The following is a 15,398-nucleotide window of genomic DNA, read 5'->3' as shown; positions in this document are numbered from 1 at the left end:
TGTCCTAAGGAATTATTATTAAATTGAAGAGATTTGGATGGAGGTCTTATGGCTACATAGGAGAATAAGTGTGTGGGTTGATGGGGTCTATTTGTACTGGTTGAAAGCTGCAGCTATACTCAAGGTGTTAAAAGCAGGGTTTCAGAAGCAAGCTAAACTTTGTTTGACCCCACAGGATGTGCTGAATTTAAAACAGTGACTCCCATCCTAAACATACTTACCTGGGAGTAGGTCCTATTGAATTCTGAGGTTCCTGTTTCTAAGGGATGGTTGGGTTTGTTAATTTCTTTCACTTTTTTAAAGACCTTATGAAAATTTGTCCTTATTTTAGTGCAAATTTCTCTTAATACGCCCATTTTTGCAATGCAGTTTACTGTAAAACAATGCAGTTTTGTATGTTGTTTCCATTGATATATACATTTTCATTTGGAAAACCAAGGGATCTATGAAATACCCTGCAAAGTCTGCCCAGCCACGTACATTGGACAAACAAACAGACGAATAAATGCACGTATCGCAGAACACAAGAATGCCGTCAAAAAAGAAGAAAAAACTTCCTCTCTTTTCCAACACATGAAAGAAACAGGACACGAAATTAATTTTGCAGATTCCAAATTGCTCTTTAACACGGAACATCACCACAAGAGAATAATCATGGAAGCCATCGAGATAGAGAAACACCCTCACAACATGAACAAGCGTGACGACACATCCCGCTTGCCAGACATCTGGAAATTAGCCCTCCCCACAAAAACTGACACCAGATCCAGAGGCACACAGAACGCCAACACCAATCAACCACACCAGACCCAAACCCAGACCCTCTCCACAGATGAATTACTGACACCATCCAGTAGCCAGTCCATGGTGGCACCTCCGGATGCTGCACCCCCCTGCAATCCCTACACAGATCTGGCTGACACAAGCCACAAAACCACAGCTCGCCCCTATACACGAAGCCAAGCCAAAGCACAACTAAGTGCAATACAACCATCTTCTCAGGAAAACTCTTCACAAAGTTCAAGAGGTCAAGACACAAAGACTTTAGCAACTAATCCACACCTAATGACCCACCTAAGTGGTACTCAGGATATCACTCAAGAAATCACTCAAGGTATCTCTCAAGTAATTAAGGAACAAAAGAAGAAAAGGCACACTAGCCTGGGAACTTCCTCTCTGCCCAGAACATTGGAGGCTAGACACCACACCCCCTCTACAGTATTTATAGGAACTCAAACATTGAGATCCCGCTCTGTTCCAGTAACAAGAAGCCGAAAGCACCAGCCTGAAGATGACGAGTGAGACCTCGTCGAAACGTCGCCTAGACACCCCAACTTTTACACGGGAAGACACCCGAGGACACCAAAACCTGCATACATTTTCATAATTTAAATATACATTCATAAATATATACATGTATAAATATATACATATATACAGACACTTTAACCCCTGTTTATGTATTTCTGTGCACAAATCTTGGCTGTAGAACTGCATTGCAAAATCTGGAGTACAGCAGATTTCAAAAGATGGTTGTTTGGTTCCTCCATTGTTTCATAAAGTATGAATTAGGTAGGTTTGCCTTTAGACGCAAACTGAGATGAAATTTTCTCACACCCATGTTCAAAGTAGTTATTTTACTACAAGGCTTTCACAATATTTGTATTTTTAAACACTGACAGTTTTACCTGATTTTGAGCACAATTTCAAGAAATTAGATGCGAAAGTGTTCACAAATTTTGGTTGAGGGTCAACTTAATGATGCTTGAAAGACACCACATGCTGAAGGGGGTGTAGGTGAAAATTAACATACATTTTAGGTGTCAAAGTAAGTTAAATGTGTTTTTTGTACTGAATGCCATAGTTGCACTGGTCTTAGGTTAGGACCAACTATTCATCAGCACCTTTGAACTTTATTGTATAGCCGTGTATATTTGAAATGCCATGATGTATTAAAATATCAGTTATTTTAATCAGAAAGCCAGTGCTGGCACAACATCTACACTGCAGAGTATCGATAATATTCACATTACTAAACATTGGCATATAGGGATATTAATTTCAATGCCTCATATATTAAAGAGTTCCTTTGGGTAATCACTGCAGAGTTTCAGCATCCAAGAACTGCAACAACAGCTGTTAGTTGGGTAACTCCAATCAACCCTGCTTAGTATATACATTAAAAGCAGGTTGGAGCTTTTTCAAAAGAGGCAAAGTGGTTAATCTTTAAAATTTGGCTCTATAATAAACTATTGTGGCTAATTTGGCCCTTATATCCAAAGTCATGCAGTGCCATATCTTATTAGTTTATGCTGGCAGCAAGGCCTTGTCATGGACCAGAAACTGAATAGTGTGGTCAACATGCTAGCAAAGCACGTTATTCAAGGGAAGATGGGAAACCTTTTAAACAGAATCCACTATACAGCATCCTCTTTGCCAAAAGGGCATTAGGGCTTAAAGAAAGCTAATTCAACCATCTCTATGTGTCTTGTCCTACATGTTTTGAGATGGGCAATGGTGGTTACTCACCAGCAAGGAAAGTCATTCTTTAAGCAATCAAAGGCATTATCTTGTTCATCATTGTTTTGTATATTCCAGACTTCGATGTTCCTACAAAATCAGCAGCCTGCTAAACCCTCATTAGAGGGAGGTGATTACAGCTCTATTTTGAGTAAAGTTCTAGTGCAGTGGTTTTTCAAATGTACTAACTTCATAGGAAAAACTACATTAATTTATCTGTTCAGGAACCTCTAACTTCCTGACCCAGAGCTGAAGGTACGTTGGACCTCACCATCATGTGGAATGAAATGTGAGTTTGGCCTAGACCTAAAACATACAAAACATTCCCACGTGGCTTTGTATTGCAAGGGGAGATTGTTGATGATGGGCCAGATTTTTGCCTGCCATCTGCAAATGTTCACCTGAAGAACTGCAGATTTTCCCACAGTGTGACGAAAGATACCCTGGTAAATTATTTCGAACTGCAACTTGCAATTCAGTAGTCAACCACATGGCTCAATAATCAACAGGCGAGATGTCCCCTGTGTACAAGCCCTGAGAAATTTGCAAATGTGCTAAAAATAATAACTTATGTTACCCTCACTGAAGCCATGCAAATCGGTTTTGGCTAAATACTTTGGAAAGAGGTGGAACTCTAGCAAAACCTGAAACTACACCTTCCAATAAAATGCCATGCAAAAGTTATGCAAGGCATAATGAGCAGGAAAATTACAGTGCAGTGAAACATCTGCCAGTTACAGCAATCAGAAGAATCCTAGCCTTTGTAAACAAGCTTATAAAAGTGTGGAGACTCCCAAATATGCTCAAGATGAAATAGCAACTGGAGGTGGAAAGGATACCTGATTTTTTTTTACATCAGTTACGACAAAACTGCTTATTTGCAAATTCCCAGATGATGCTTTTATATGCTTATTTGCTTACTTTCAAATACATTCATGTTACTTTTTGTAATACCAAACTGAGTATTTGAAAAATATCTGCTAGTGAAAAGGTGTGTGTAGTATTACCGGTGGTAACGTGTGTACCTGAGCGAGCGCGTCCACCCCCATCGTTCAGCCCAGAAACTAACGTCCAGCGCCGAGGGCCTTCTGGCAGTTCCCTCACTGAAAGAAGTGAGGTTACAGAGAACCAGGCAGAGGGCCTTCTTGGTAGTGGCACCTGCCCTGTGGAATGCCCTCCCAACAGATGTCAAGACAATAAGCAACTATCTTACTTTCAAAAGACATCTGAAGGCAGCCCTGTTTAGAGAAGTTTTTAATGTTTAATGCTGTACAGTGGTACCTCGGGATGCGAACGGGATCTGTTCCGGAGCCCCGTTGACATCCTGAATAGAACGTAAGATGCAATGGCGCGTCTGCTGTGCACGGGTCATGTTTTGCCGCTTCCACACATGCACGTGATGTCATTTTGAACGTTGGCGCATGTGCGAGCGGTGAAACCTGGAAGTAATGCGCTCTGTTACTTCTGGGTTGCCGCGGAGCGCAACCCAAAAGCGCTCAACCTGAAGCACATTCAACCTGAGGTATGACTGTATTGTGTTTTTAATATTTGGTTGGGAGCTGCCCAGAGTGGCAGTGAGGTATAAATAATAAATTCTTATTTGTGAGGTATAAATAATAAATTATTATTATTAGCAGTAGTAGTATTATGAAACTTGCAGGGCATTTTACATCTGCTCTCTAGGTCACCATACTTAAGTAAAATATGTTTCAAGAGGCAGACCCAATGGGGAGACTGATACCTTACATCTGGTGTAAGGAGATTGAGGTCTCACCTGCTAGAGTGATATGTGCATGGACAGATTTACATTAGTGGATTTGCTCAGTCCCTAGTGTTCATTTTCTACAGAATGGGGTGATTGGGCTGAAAAGACGGCTGATGTAGCAGCGTGGATGATACCACTCCAAGCTGCATTTTTATTAAATGACTATTAGTTTAAAAATCTCTGCAAATAGACCTCCAGCACTTGAAGCAAAATGTGGTGATAAAAGCCTTCCTGTTACATGTGCCAGTTTTATTTTTATGAGGTGTTTTATTATGTGGGCACACATTCCAAAGCCACATCCCACCTGTACTATGAAGTAGTACAGTCCATTCTACAATTTCATCATTCTACCTCTTATTCCTATCTCATTCTGCTGCATGTGTTGACCTACCATAAATAATTGGATTTTCTTATCATGCATGATCAATTTGCTTTCACAATGTATTTTACCCCAAATGGAACTGTGCACGCGTTTCTACTGCAATTTCTGTTCATTTTGAACATTTGAAGAGAGTGGCTCATGCCTTAAATTTGTGTCACAAGTCTTTAAAGGTACCAAAGAACTTCCTTATTTGGTGTGTGTGTGTGTGTGTGTGTGTGTGTTTTAATAAAACCAAAGAAAGTTACTTTTGTTCTCATTTCAAAGCTCATGTTTCTATAGGAAGTACTTGGACAGTTTGGATCTTTCTTCAAGTGGGTATACAAAACAGAATAAAAAGGCCTTTTGTGAAGGTAATAATCAAAACAATCTGTTGCAACTCCAATAAAAGTCAAAGTCAAAAGTAAATACAAAAGCTAAAAGATACGTTCTCTGTAATGGCTCACGGGTCCATTCCAAGGATGGGAAAGATCCCAAGAATCTAAAAATACTTCCCTTTCTGATTTTGTCTGCATTTTATAACGTATGAATAGCACTTCACCATCTTCACTATGCATTTAAAGTGCTATTGTGCCACTTTGAAGAGTCATGGCTCCCTCCAAAAAATCCTGGGAACTGAAGGCAGGTGGAAGGGGAAGCTCTGCCCTGGTGGGAGGCCAGCTGAGCTGGCAAAAGAGAACAATCCTAGAGGACCACAGATCCCAAAATAGTAAGTAGGAAAATGACATCGTTTACTCGAAGGCACCACTTCCTAGGAGAAAAGAACCAGGTATAAGGGGTGTCTGTGTTTATATGAAAGCAATTTTCCTTTATTTAGATCAATTTACTGCTCAAGATCTAAATTTGACATGTTAGGCAGGGTTGTGTATGGGGCAAACTTTTTGCTCAAGATTCAGCAAGCTTTGTAGTTAAGTGAATGGATTCTGAGATCAAAGTGTGGAAACTGTTTTCTAATAGGGTGGTGGGGTTAGAACTGGGCAAGGCAGGATGAGAAAATTGTTGAATAGCCTTGGCTGGTTGGTTGTATGGTTATCAATATAATGTCCATTGCTAGGAATAATATGACTCAAAGGGCCTGGGAGATTTTATAAATGATCAGAAAAAAGGACAATTACAATGACCCCTACCAAGGGAAAGATTCCCATGGTGGGCATATAGTTATTTGGCATATTATTATTCTATTGTCTTGCCACATTCTGTGAAACCATTTTACCATAGTTCTCTACCTAATCAGAAAAGTAGGCAATGGTCATCTCTAGTCATAAACTTGTGTGGGGCCTCCTAGGCTGTCAGACATGTAGGAATTTCTACCTCTGAGCCTGATTGATCACCTGTCCCTGACTTATTGTAAAGCAGATTTGAAATTTCTAAGGAAATGTTTTTTCTGGAATTTCTGGGAGGGGTGTTTTTCATAGGTGATTGTGCAGAATGCTATGTAGGAGAGAGAAGGAGATACTACTGTCACTTGCAGCAACAATAAAAAACAAAATGCAACATTTTGAAGGAGAAGGAGATACTACTGTCACTTGCAACAACAATAAAAAACAAAATGCAACAGAAAGAAGCTGTGTTACTATCACTGCTAATATTGAGAAAATGGAGAATGTATGATGGGGTGTGTGTGAAGTATTTGTGCACAACTCTTGCCCTGGTAGAAGCAGTGGCTGATGGTGCTTTGAGTGCCTTTCTCCAGCTTAATAATACATTCCTTGCTCCTTTTCTGGTAGCAAAAACACTCTGAAGCACATAAACATTGCAATTCATGTATATTATGGTGCTCCTCTAAAACTCTCAGTGTCACTGTCATTTTCTAACATTTCTCCAAAAGTTCCATTCCGTTGTTTGTGAATGTGGATTTGGCTGCTGTGATTGCTCTTTCCTGTTCTTCAGATTTTGCTTTCTTTTAAATTAGGTAGTGTAAAAATGGCAGCTATGCACAACCTGTTGCTTTAGCAGGAACATCTCTTGGTAGATTCAAAGCCTTTTCATTATGGCTTTTAATTATGTACAGCAGACTGTGTTGCTTTATGAAAGTCTTAGAACATTAAGCATAGTTATTTGGTTTTCATCAAAAGAGCAAGGATGGACTAACATGGATGTAGCCGGGGGGGCAGATCGGGTCAGGGAGCATCTGCCACCCTCAGATCAAGAAAACAATAGAAATACTTAACTAATTGACCAATCATGCCGGTTCTGCACCCCCAACCAAGTCCTGTCCTCTAACAAAAATCCTTGCTACACCCATGTAGACTGAGTAATAATAATGTCAGCTGACCCAGTTCAATCACAGTAGTTGTGGAGACAGGTACTCCATGTTTGAGACAGAGCTTTCCATACACTTCCTTGGGGAAAATGTTTTATCTGAAACTAAAAGCCAAGGTAAGGATAAACAGAATTGGTCTCACGTGCTCAAGGGCCTCCATGATGCTGTGACAAGAGACCTCTTCTGCAAAACTTTCCACTTGACCAACAACCATGAGAAAATTGACAAGTAGAAAAGCAATATTGGCAGTCACACACACCAAAACACTATCCAGGACAAATCTTCAGAGTGCTGCTGTGATGATTGTGACTGCCTTGCTGGTTTAGTGTAGCTGTTGATAAGGTTAACCATATGCTAACCCTTTCTCTTAACCCAGCAATGCAGGTTCTGATGGTGATAATCTTTTCAATGGTGTGAATAAGTGAAGTGCATTAGGCATGTAGATTCCAGTGCAGGAGAGGTCCACTGAAGAGGTAATCAAGGATATCTACATGGAAACTTCAAAAAATGTTGTTAACCATGAAGTGTTTGCTTCCCCACTTCCCCAATCTGTGAAATGCGAATAACAGTGACCTTCTTCTTTAACAAATTTGCTTTGAAGGTGACAGGGAAAAGCATATGAAGAAGAAGGAGAAGAAGAAGAAGAAGAAGAAGAAGAAGAAGAAGAAGAAGAAGAAGAAGAAGAAGTAGAAGTAGTTTGGATTTGATATCCTGCTTTATCACTACCCGAAGGAGTCTCAAAGCAGCTAACATTCTCCTTTCCCTTCCTCCCCCACAACAAACATTCTGTGAGGAGAGTGTGGCTGAGAGACTTCAGAGAAGTGTGACTGGCCCAAGGTCACCCAGCAGCTGCATGTGGAGGAGCGGGAAAGCAAACCCAGTTCACCAGATTACAAGTCGACTGCTCTTAACCACTACACCACACTGTGAAAGTGATATATAAAGTAATAATAAACTTTGGATTATTTCTAATTGCCCCTTTTGTTTTGCCACAAAACCTATATGTATCCATTTGGAGGAGAGGCATATGATACTAGGAAAAAGAAGCTAATTCTGTCTTGCAGTTTTGGTTTAATCATCGTCGTTATGCTTGGTTATATTTTTAGTCATCATGAATACTACAGCTTGAGTTTTCTTTCCCATGGAAATTAAAACAGAGCTATATTTTACCATACTAGAGAAATGGCAAACTCTGTTACCTATGATAACTCAGTTCTTAGTTATATGTGTTTAGTTATAAGCTGCAAAATGATAGATGAAGCCATTTTTTGAAAGTGAGAGATTATAAAGATTAAAGACTGTGGTGACTTATCAAAATCTCTAATGCTTCCTTTTTGCTGTTGCTTTTAATTCTTATCAGTGACACAGCATAAACTCCAACATATTGGATTGAAATGCCATTTATTTTTATATAGTCCCACTATTGTGCAGAAAAATATTGAATTTTGTAATTCGATGAACCAACATCCTACTGAGCATTAGTTATAGAGGCAAATAAAACTCAATATGCTGTGTCATAATGGAAGATAAAATTAGGGGAAACAGTTCACCAGCTTTATTTGGAGTGGTAGCCAAACATAATTTGGCCCATAAAACATGAAACTCGTGCATTTTTTGATAGGGGAGAAATGTCCTAATTGAATAATATGCAAGCCATAGTAACAAATTATATCAATTACTGCTAATCTTGGCTGTTTCCAGAGTAATTCAACCATGTGAGAGAAGCACACTTGGTCCCACTGAAGCCATACATATTATATTTCTCTCCCTCAGCCTAAGTTGAGAGTGTCTCATGAGCAGGCATTCCAACAATCATATGTTATTTTCCTCATGAGGCTGTGCCAATGGGGTAACTTTTCACGGCAAATTTTAAATGTATGAATTTGAGTATTGTGTGAGATATAATATTCTTGGCGCACACAGCAAAATGACCAACTCCCATGACCCACTGACAAAGAAATAAGGTAGTTTGAATGATGCAAAATGGTCATCACAATGGCATGTTGCCCATGAAGTCATATCAGCATAGCTGTAACTGTGTTGTCTGCTGTAGCAAAAATGAAGCGCCTTGTTGCATCTTAAACAGAGTTACAGTGGTACCTTGGGTTACAGACGCTTCAAGTTACAGACGCTTCAGGTTACAGACTCCACTAACCCAGAAATAGTACCTCGGGTTAAGAACTTTGCTTCAGGATGAGAACAGAAATCGCATAGCGGCGGCAGCATGGCAGCAGCAGGAGGCGCAATTAGCTAAAGTGGTGCTTCAGGTTATGAACAGTTTCAGGTTAAGAACGGACCTCCAGAATGAATTAAGTTCTTAACCCGAGGTACCCACTCTATTGTAGTATTTAGAGTTTCAGCAAATGCAGGCAGTAAGCAAAATCCTTGGTTGGTGTGTGTGTGTGTGTGTGTGTGTGTGTGTGTGTGTGTTTGGGTATAAAAATGGGAGCAGGGCAAAATGACAATGACAAAGGCTGATGTGTATTGGGAGGTGCATCACATTATTCAATGAATCTTTGCTAGACTTAGCACAGAAAGGTGTACAGGTCAATTCAGTGAATATGATCTAGAAGAAGATCTCAGATTTTCCTCAGAGACACTATGTTTATATTCTTACATTAAGTAATTTCAAAAACATCTTTGCTGAGGTGTGTCAGGAGAAATGCTACGTAACTGCAAGAAGATTTTTAATTTCCCCTAAATTGGCTTCCCACTCAGAAAACAGTCTGGGTTATTTTTGAAAGAATGTCTGAAAGGAAGGAAGACCTCAAATAAATTAATATTAGCTTTCAGGACTTTGATCTAAAAGGATCTGCTTTCTAGCTACTCTTTCCTTCTGTCTCCAGTCACCTAAACATTCATCCTTTTGTATCATGTGTGGATATCTCAGTTTGGTTTTACGTTGTAGATTGTTTTGCTGCCCATTGTTTGTGGATTGTTTTTATGTGCACAGCTTAGAAATACAAATAATAATAATTTCCGCTTTGCCTATCTAGATGGATCAGGGGTATAACGATAGAACAATCTCATAGGACCCAGAGGAGGAGCTAGCTGTGCACCTGGGGGGGGGGCTAGCCACCCACAGGGGTGGGACAAGCAGCGAGCATCCCATAGGGGTGGCAATGTCACCCCCCCTCAGGGATGACATCCGGGGCAGGGCAGGCCGCACCCACCACACTCCCCCTCCTCCGCCAGTGATAGGACCATAGGAAGCTGCCCATCCCTACCTGGAGATTCTGGGGAATGAACCTGCAACCCTCTACTGCTGAACTAAAGCCCTTCCTCTGTTCATTCTCCTACATGTTCTTCTTGCTACGAGAAGTCTGCTTTCTTTTGATGTTTTGCCAGCCTGCTTTTTCTTTTCTTTTAACTTGTTTTTTTAAAGTTAGAATTGTCCAATTATAATAAATAGCCTAGAAGCTATTTAACACTGATGTTACCAAAATTACTACATCAAATTTCACTGGCTGTTTTGAGTCTATAATAACGTAATGGTTTCAACCATTGCAAGGTGGCAAAAAAAACCACCCCAGGCCTCGTATATCCTTGTGCCTTTCTTTTGTGTGATCTTATGCCATTAAATAATGCAGGTTACAACATGCCAGGACTTTCTCTTTGACAGAAGAAACACACAGTCACACACGGCATTGTCGCTCATTTAATTGATTGGATATTTGTATTCTTTCCTAACAATGCCAGAAATATACAGAAATGATTTCTCTTATATTTTTCCAAGCAGAGAATGTAATGACATAAACTGGATTAAGCATGTAATATCCTTATATCTGCTGCCAAGTCCCCCTTCTAATTTAGTATTCAATCATTATAATACAGGCCCTATATCCATATGTGTATACAAATGATGACATTGTCGGTAGAGATGGACTAGCTCCCATTGGTTTGACTTGGTCAGGTCCATCAAATCCAAGTCTCTTTCAAAATAAATAAATAAATAACCTCTGCCTCCACTTCCAAATTTGGAACTGTTGTGCTCCTGATTGCACCACTATATCTCCCCTGGGAACTGGGTGCTGCAGCATAGATGGCTGGCTTGTGGTTTTCCTGGGAACATCTCCCTGGCTACTGTTGTAGCGCATGACATAGAATGACACTTGTTAATTCAACAATCTTTTTTCTTTGTTATTGTTCTTACATGTAATACAATCATGGAATGCTTTCCATTAAGAACATAAGACAAGCCTGATGGATCAGATCATTGACCCATCCAGTCCAGCATACTGTTCTCACAAAGGCCAACCAGGTCAATGGCCCATCCAGTCCAGCATACTATTCTCACAAAGGCCAACCAGATGTATGTGGGGAGCTGGTGTCAGAGACGGGCAGGACACTGATGAATGTGTACTGGAGGAGGGGAGGGATGGAGTCTGACTTGAGAAAGGAGGTCAGTGATTTGTGGGGAGATGTACCGGCAAGGAGGCAAGAGTCGGAAGGAGAGGAAGCTTCAGAGCTGGAGGGTGGAGCACAAGATGGGAGACCCATCCAGATAAAGGTAAAGGGTAAAGGGACCCCTTACCATTATTGGCCAAGGGAGCCAGCTTCTGGATCATGTGGCCAGCATGACTAAGCTGCTTCTGCCGAACCAGAGCAGCGAACGGAAACGCCGTTTACCTTCCAACCAGAGTGGTACCTATTTATCTACTTGCACTTGATGTGCTTTTGAACTTCTAAGTTGGCAGGAGCAGGGACCAAGCAACAGGAGCTCACCCCGTCGCGGGGATTCAAACCACCAACCTTCTGATCGGCAAGTCCTAGGCTCTGTGGTTTAACCCACAGCGCCACCCGCATCCCATGGGTGGGGTATAAATAGTAAACCAACAACAACAACAATGCAAGTTGGTTACCGTCACTGCCACCTGTGGGAGTGCGTTCCATAGTTCATGTGTTGCAAAAATATTTTCTCTTATCTGCACCAAATATTTCAACATTCCTCTGAGATATTATTCGACTTCAAGTCCCATCAGCCCCAGACAACATGTCCAACGGTCATGAACGAAGGGAGTTGTAGTCCAATAACATCTGAGGGATACAGATTAGCAAGTTCTGCCCTGTAGTTTTGAGAATGAAAAAAAAGAGGGGCAGGACACACAAGAGATTTTATGATTTTAGAAGCAATAAACAGATAATTTTTCTCCACCATTCATAATGCAAGGCTTTGGGATCAGCTGATAGCATGTAGTAAAATCAGATTTTGTTGTCAGGAGTTTATGTGACTAGAATTATTAGTATTTTCATCAGCAATTATTAAGGAATAAATTGTACCTAATAGGCTAGCAGCATTGTAATTCTGAAAGAATCACTCTTACTTAATGAAGAGACACAAGGACTGCTTTCTTTAAGTAGCAAAATGTTTTGTTTGATTAAACGTTAATGAGATTTAGGCAAATAATGACCGCTAGTTATTTATATTCAATTGACCGACTATTTCATTATTGCAAATTAGGATTCTGATGTCTGAAAAGTTTATGGTACATTGCATCTGACGAGATTGCCCACCAAAACAAAGTCACCACTGGAAGAATTGTGTATCTAAGGTTGCAGGTCTAACCACACTTTTATGTAATCATCTTCATCCAAGCACATTTATCAGGATTTAGTAGTAAATTTACATGGCATTTACTTCCATGTAAGCCTGCTTAGGTTATCACCCAATAGTTTTGAGAGGTCTATTGCATGCAGAATATTATGGAAAACTCCCACCCTGTTTTTTTGTTCTACAGCCAAACTCCACTCCTGAAGGTATATGGGAGGTATAGTCCTTGTTCTTGGTGCAAAATGCCTGGATTGAGGCCAATATGTTTTTGGACCAGGTCTGGGGTCCCTTATCCTATGGGCAAGTCCTTGGTCCTAATTTTCACATTTAAACAGCTTACACAATGTGACCTACTTATGAAGCATGAGGAAATAACTTGCACAAGTCACGATACAGAGGTTTCTGAGTTTGGAATGTACCCTGCTCACAAAGGTTGATAAGACTCTGCCCCCTCATTGTACATGACAGCATTCATGCAAAATGTCCACTTGCATAATCTTCCAAATGTGCAAGTCAGATGCGGCAGGTACTATAGCTCAATCGGTTTCCTGGATGTGCTTGTATAGAAGCTTGTGAAGTGGCTTGGATGTTCATTCAAAGAGTCTTCAGTGTACTCCACCATACTCTCGCCTTAACATTTTAGATGGGAGCAATATCAAGGCTAGCATGGGCCAAGCAATCTATATAACCAGAAGTATGATGACAGTGAGAGTTGTCTTATACTTAGGGAAGGGGGGGCGGAATTCGGTTTGTATACCATCTTCACCTAATTTGCACTTCTCAAGGTAATACACAATCTGAAATGCAGCTCTCCTTAAATATCTGCATTTCTTCAGATTTTGCATTGCGGTTCTCTAACCGAAATGGTCAATACATTGTTGACGTCATCCAACCTCCCCCCTCAAACTTTGTGCAAACAAGTTAGGATAAATGCTCAATAGATGGGCCACTTGGAAGCAAGCTAAGGTACCTGAGTTTGATGGCATTCTACTGCAATTTTTTTTTGGGGGGGGGAATATTTATGATAGGGTATACATTTCACTCACATTCTCTTTGTTTCATTTAATATGTGTATTAGTCAAACAAAGTTGTAGAGGACAAGCTTTGCCCTGTAATTATATTACTAGCTTCTGTCTTGTTTTATGACATAAAAATCTAAGATCAAAGAATCCTGTCTGGGAAATGCCCAGACTCGCTGGCTTCAAAGAGCCAAAACTGTTTTTTTGGTGGGGTTTTTTTGTGCACCGGAAATTCTTCTATGGTATTGTGCATGTCTACATAGCAAATCAGTAGAAAGCTCCAGGCAGCATTTCAACCAGCTCACAGCACAACAGTAGGTCCCAATGAATTCAGTGCAGCTTCCTCTTGGGTAAGTGTGTATAGGATTTCAGCTGCAGTTTCCTTGTGAGCAGATGGTACAAAAAGCTTATGATGGTTTTGTATGGCTAGTTTTCATTCAGCACCATTCCTTCAAAAGCAACAACATACCTTTCCTGCTTCCAGAAAACTGAATATTGGTAGGACACCAAAGCAGGCTTTGTTATGTAGTTTGTAAGAAAACAGGTGAGAGAAACCTGTCTTTTGGCTTTAACACCAAGGAAAGCAGGATGTAATGCTCTTCCTACAAAAGAAATTCCTTACACATAGATAATTGCCTTGTTAGGAAGAAAATTAACCTCTTTTGTTAACTGAACATTCAGTTATGCAATTCCTCCACAATAGTAAAGGCTAGCACAAGTTTACAATAGTAAAGGCTAGCACATTCTTATGTCCTGCTTTGTGAGGATAAAGCCTTGGCCTCACAATCTCTTACTGGCCTGATTCAAATTTTCCTCATTCTCCACCCCTCACCCTCTGTTTCTGTGTTACACACATTCTCAGCAGAATCCTCTTCCCAAACCCAATGTGCCACATTTCAGGCTCCAAGAACATCAAGTAACCATCCTTATGCTTCAGCCAAGAACCTTTTAACTGTAAAGATATACAGCAGCCCGAAAAATAGTTATGTTTTCACTTTGAACAGATAGAACTGTGATAATATTGAAGAAATCATTGAAGGAGAAAGCAGTTTTAGAAGTAATAACATCCAAGAGCTGAAGCATTAGGTTAGAAAGAAGAAAAGAACTGTCTGCCTTAACATGTCAGAGAGCAGCTAATTTCAAAGTTGAGTTGTCAAAATTCTCCATGCTTACAGTTTGTCTACAAGTAGTAATTGGAGACAAAGTGAACCTTACTCTGATGGGAACAAATCTACCCCACATCTCCAAAATATGTCTCCTCTTAACAGATTTGCACCAAATGTCACAGAGAATAGGGTTTACTTCCAGTGAATTAAAATATAGAAGATGGTACATTTTCCTCAAAGTAAGGGAAGGGAAGGTTCCTCTAAATTTAAGGATGTGCAATTTGCACAGAATGCCAAATATCAGTTCATCCAAATCTGTAAGAAGACATCTAGTGTCTCTCCTCTCCCTCAATAAAATAAATCCTGGAAGTATTTTCCTTACAAAAACATTAAATGACAAAATGGTTGTGACACTAAAAGGTGGCATTGAAATCAGGTGTTCCATTTGACTGGCAGGGATACAGTTTCTCAAGAGTCATTTCTATGTCTCAAGTGAAATGGCTGCTGAGAAAAATCTATTCATGGTGGAACTAAAGTGGTCATGACAGCTTATCCTTAGTTTATCATTCACAGCTGGTGAACTAAATGAATTTATGCCAAGTAAGCTCTTACTTCTAACAAAGTAACAAAATAAGGAGATAATTGCAAAAGAAGCTTAAGCTTTTCACAGTTTGATGCAAACATATTAAATGGTGTGACTGACCTTATGTAATACCATAACTGAACTCATAAATGTCAGCAAACATATTCTTTAAAGCAATCAAATATCTGGGCAGCTACAAATTCCACAGCAAG

Source organism: Podarcis gaigeae (genome assembly GCF_964106915.1).
Source record: "Podarcis gaigeae genome assembly, chromosome: 7".
Classification (NCBI taxonomy): Eukaryota; Metazoa; Chordata; class Lepidosauria; order Squamata; family Lacertidae; genus Podarcis; species Podarcis gaigeae.
Note: the sequence above shows the minus strand (reverse complement) of the source record.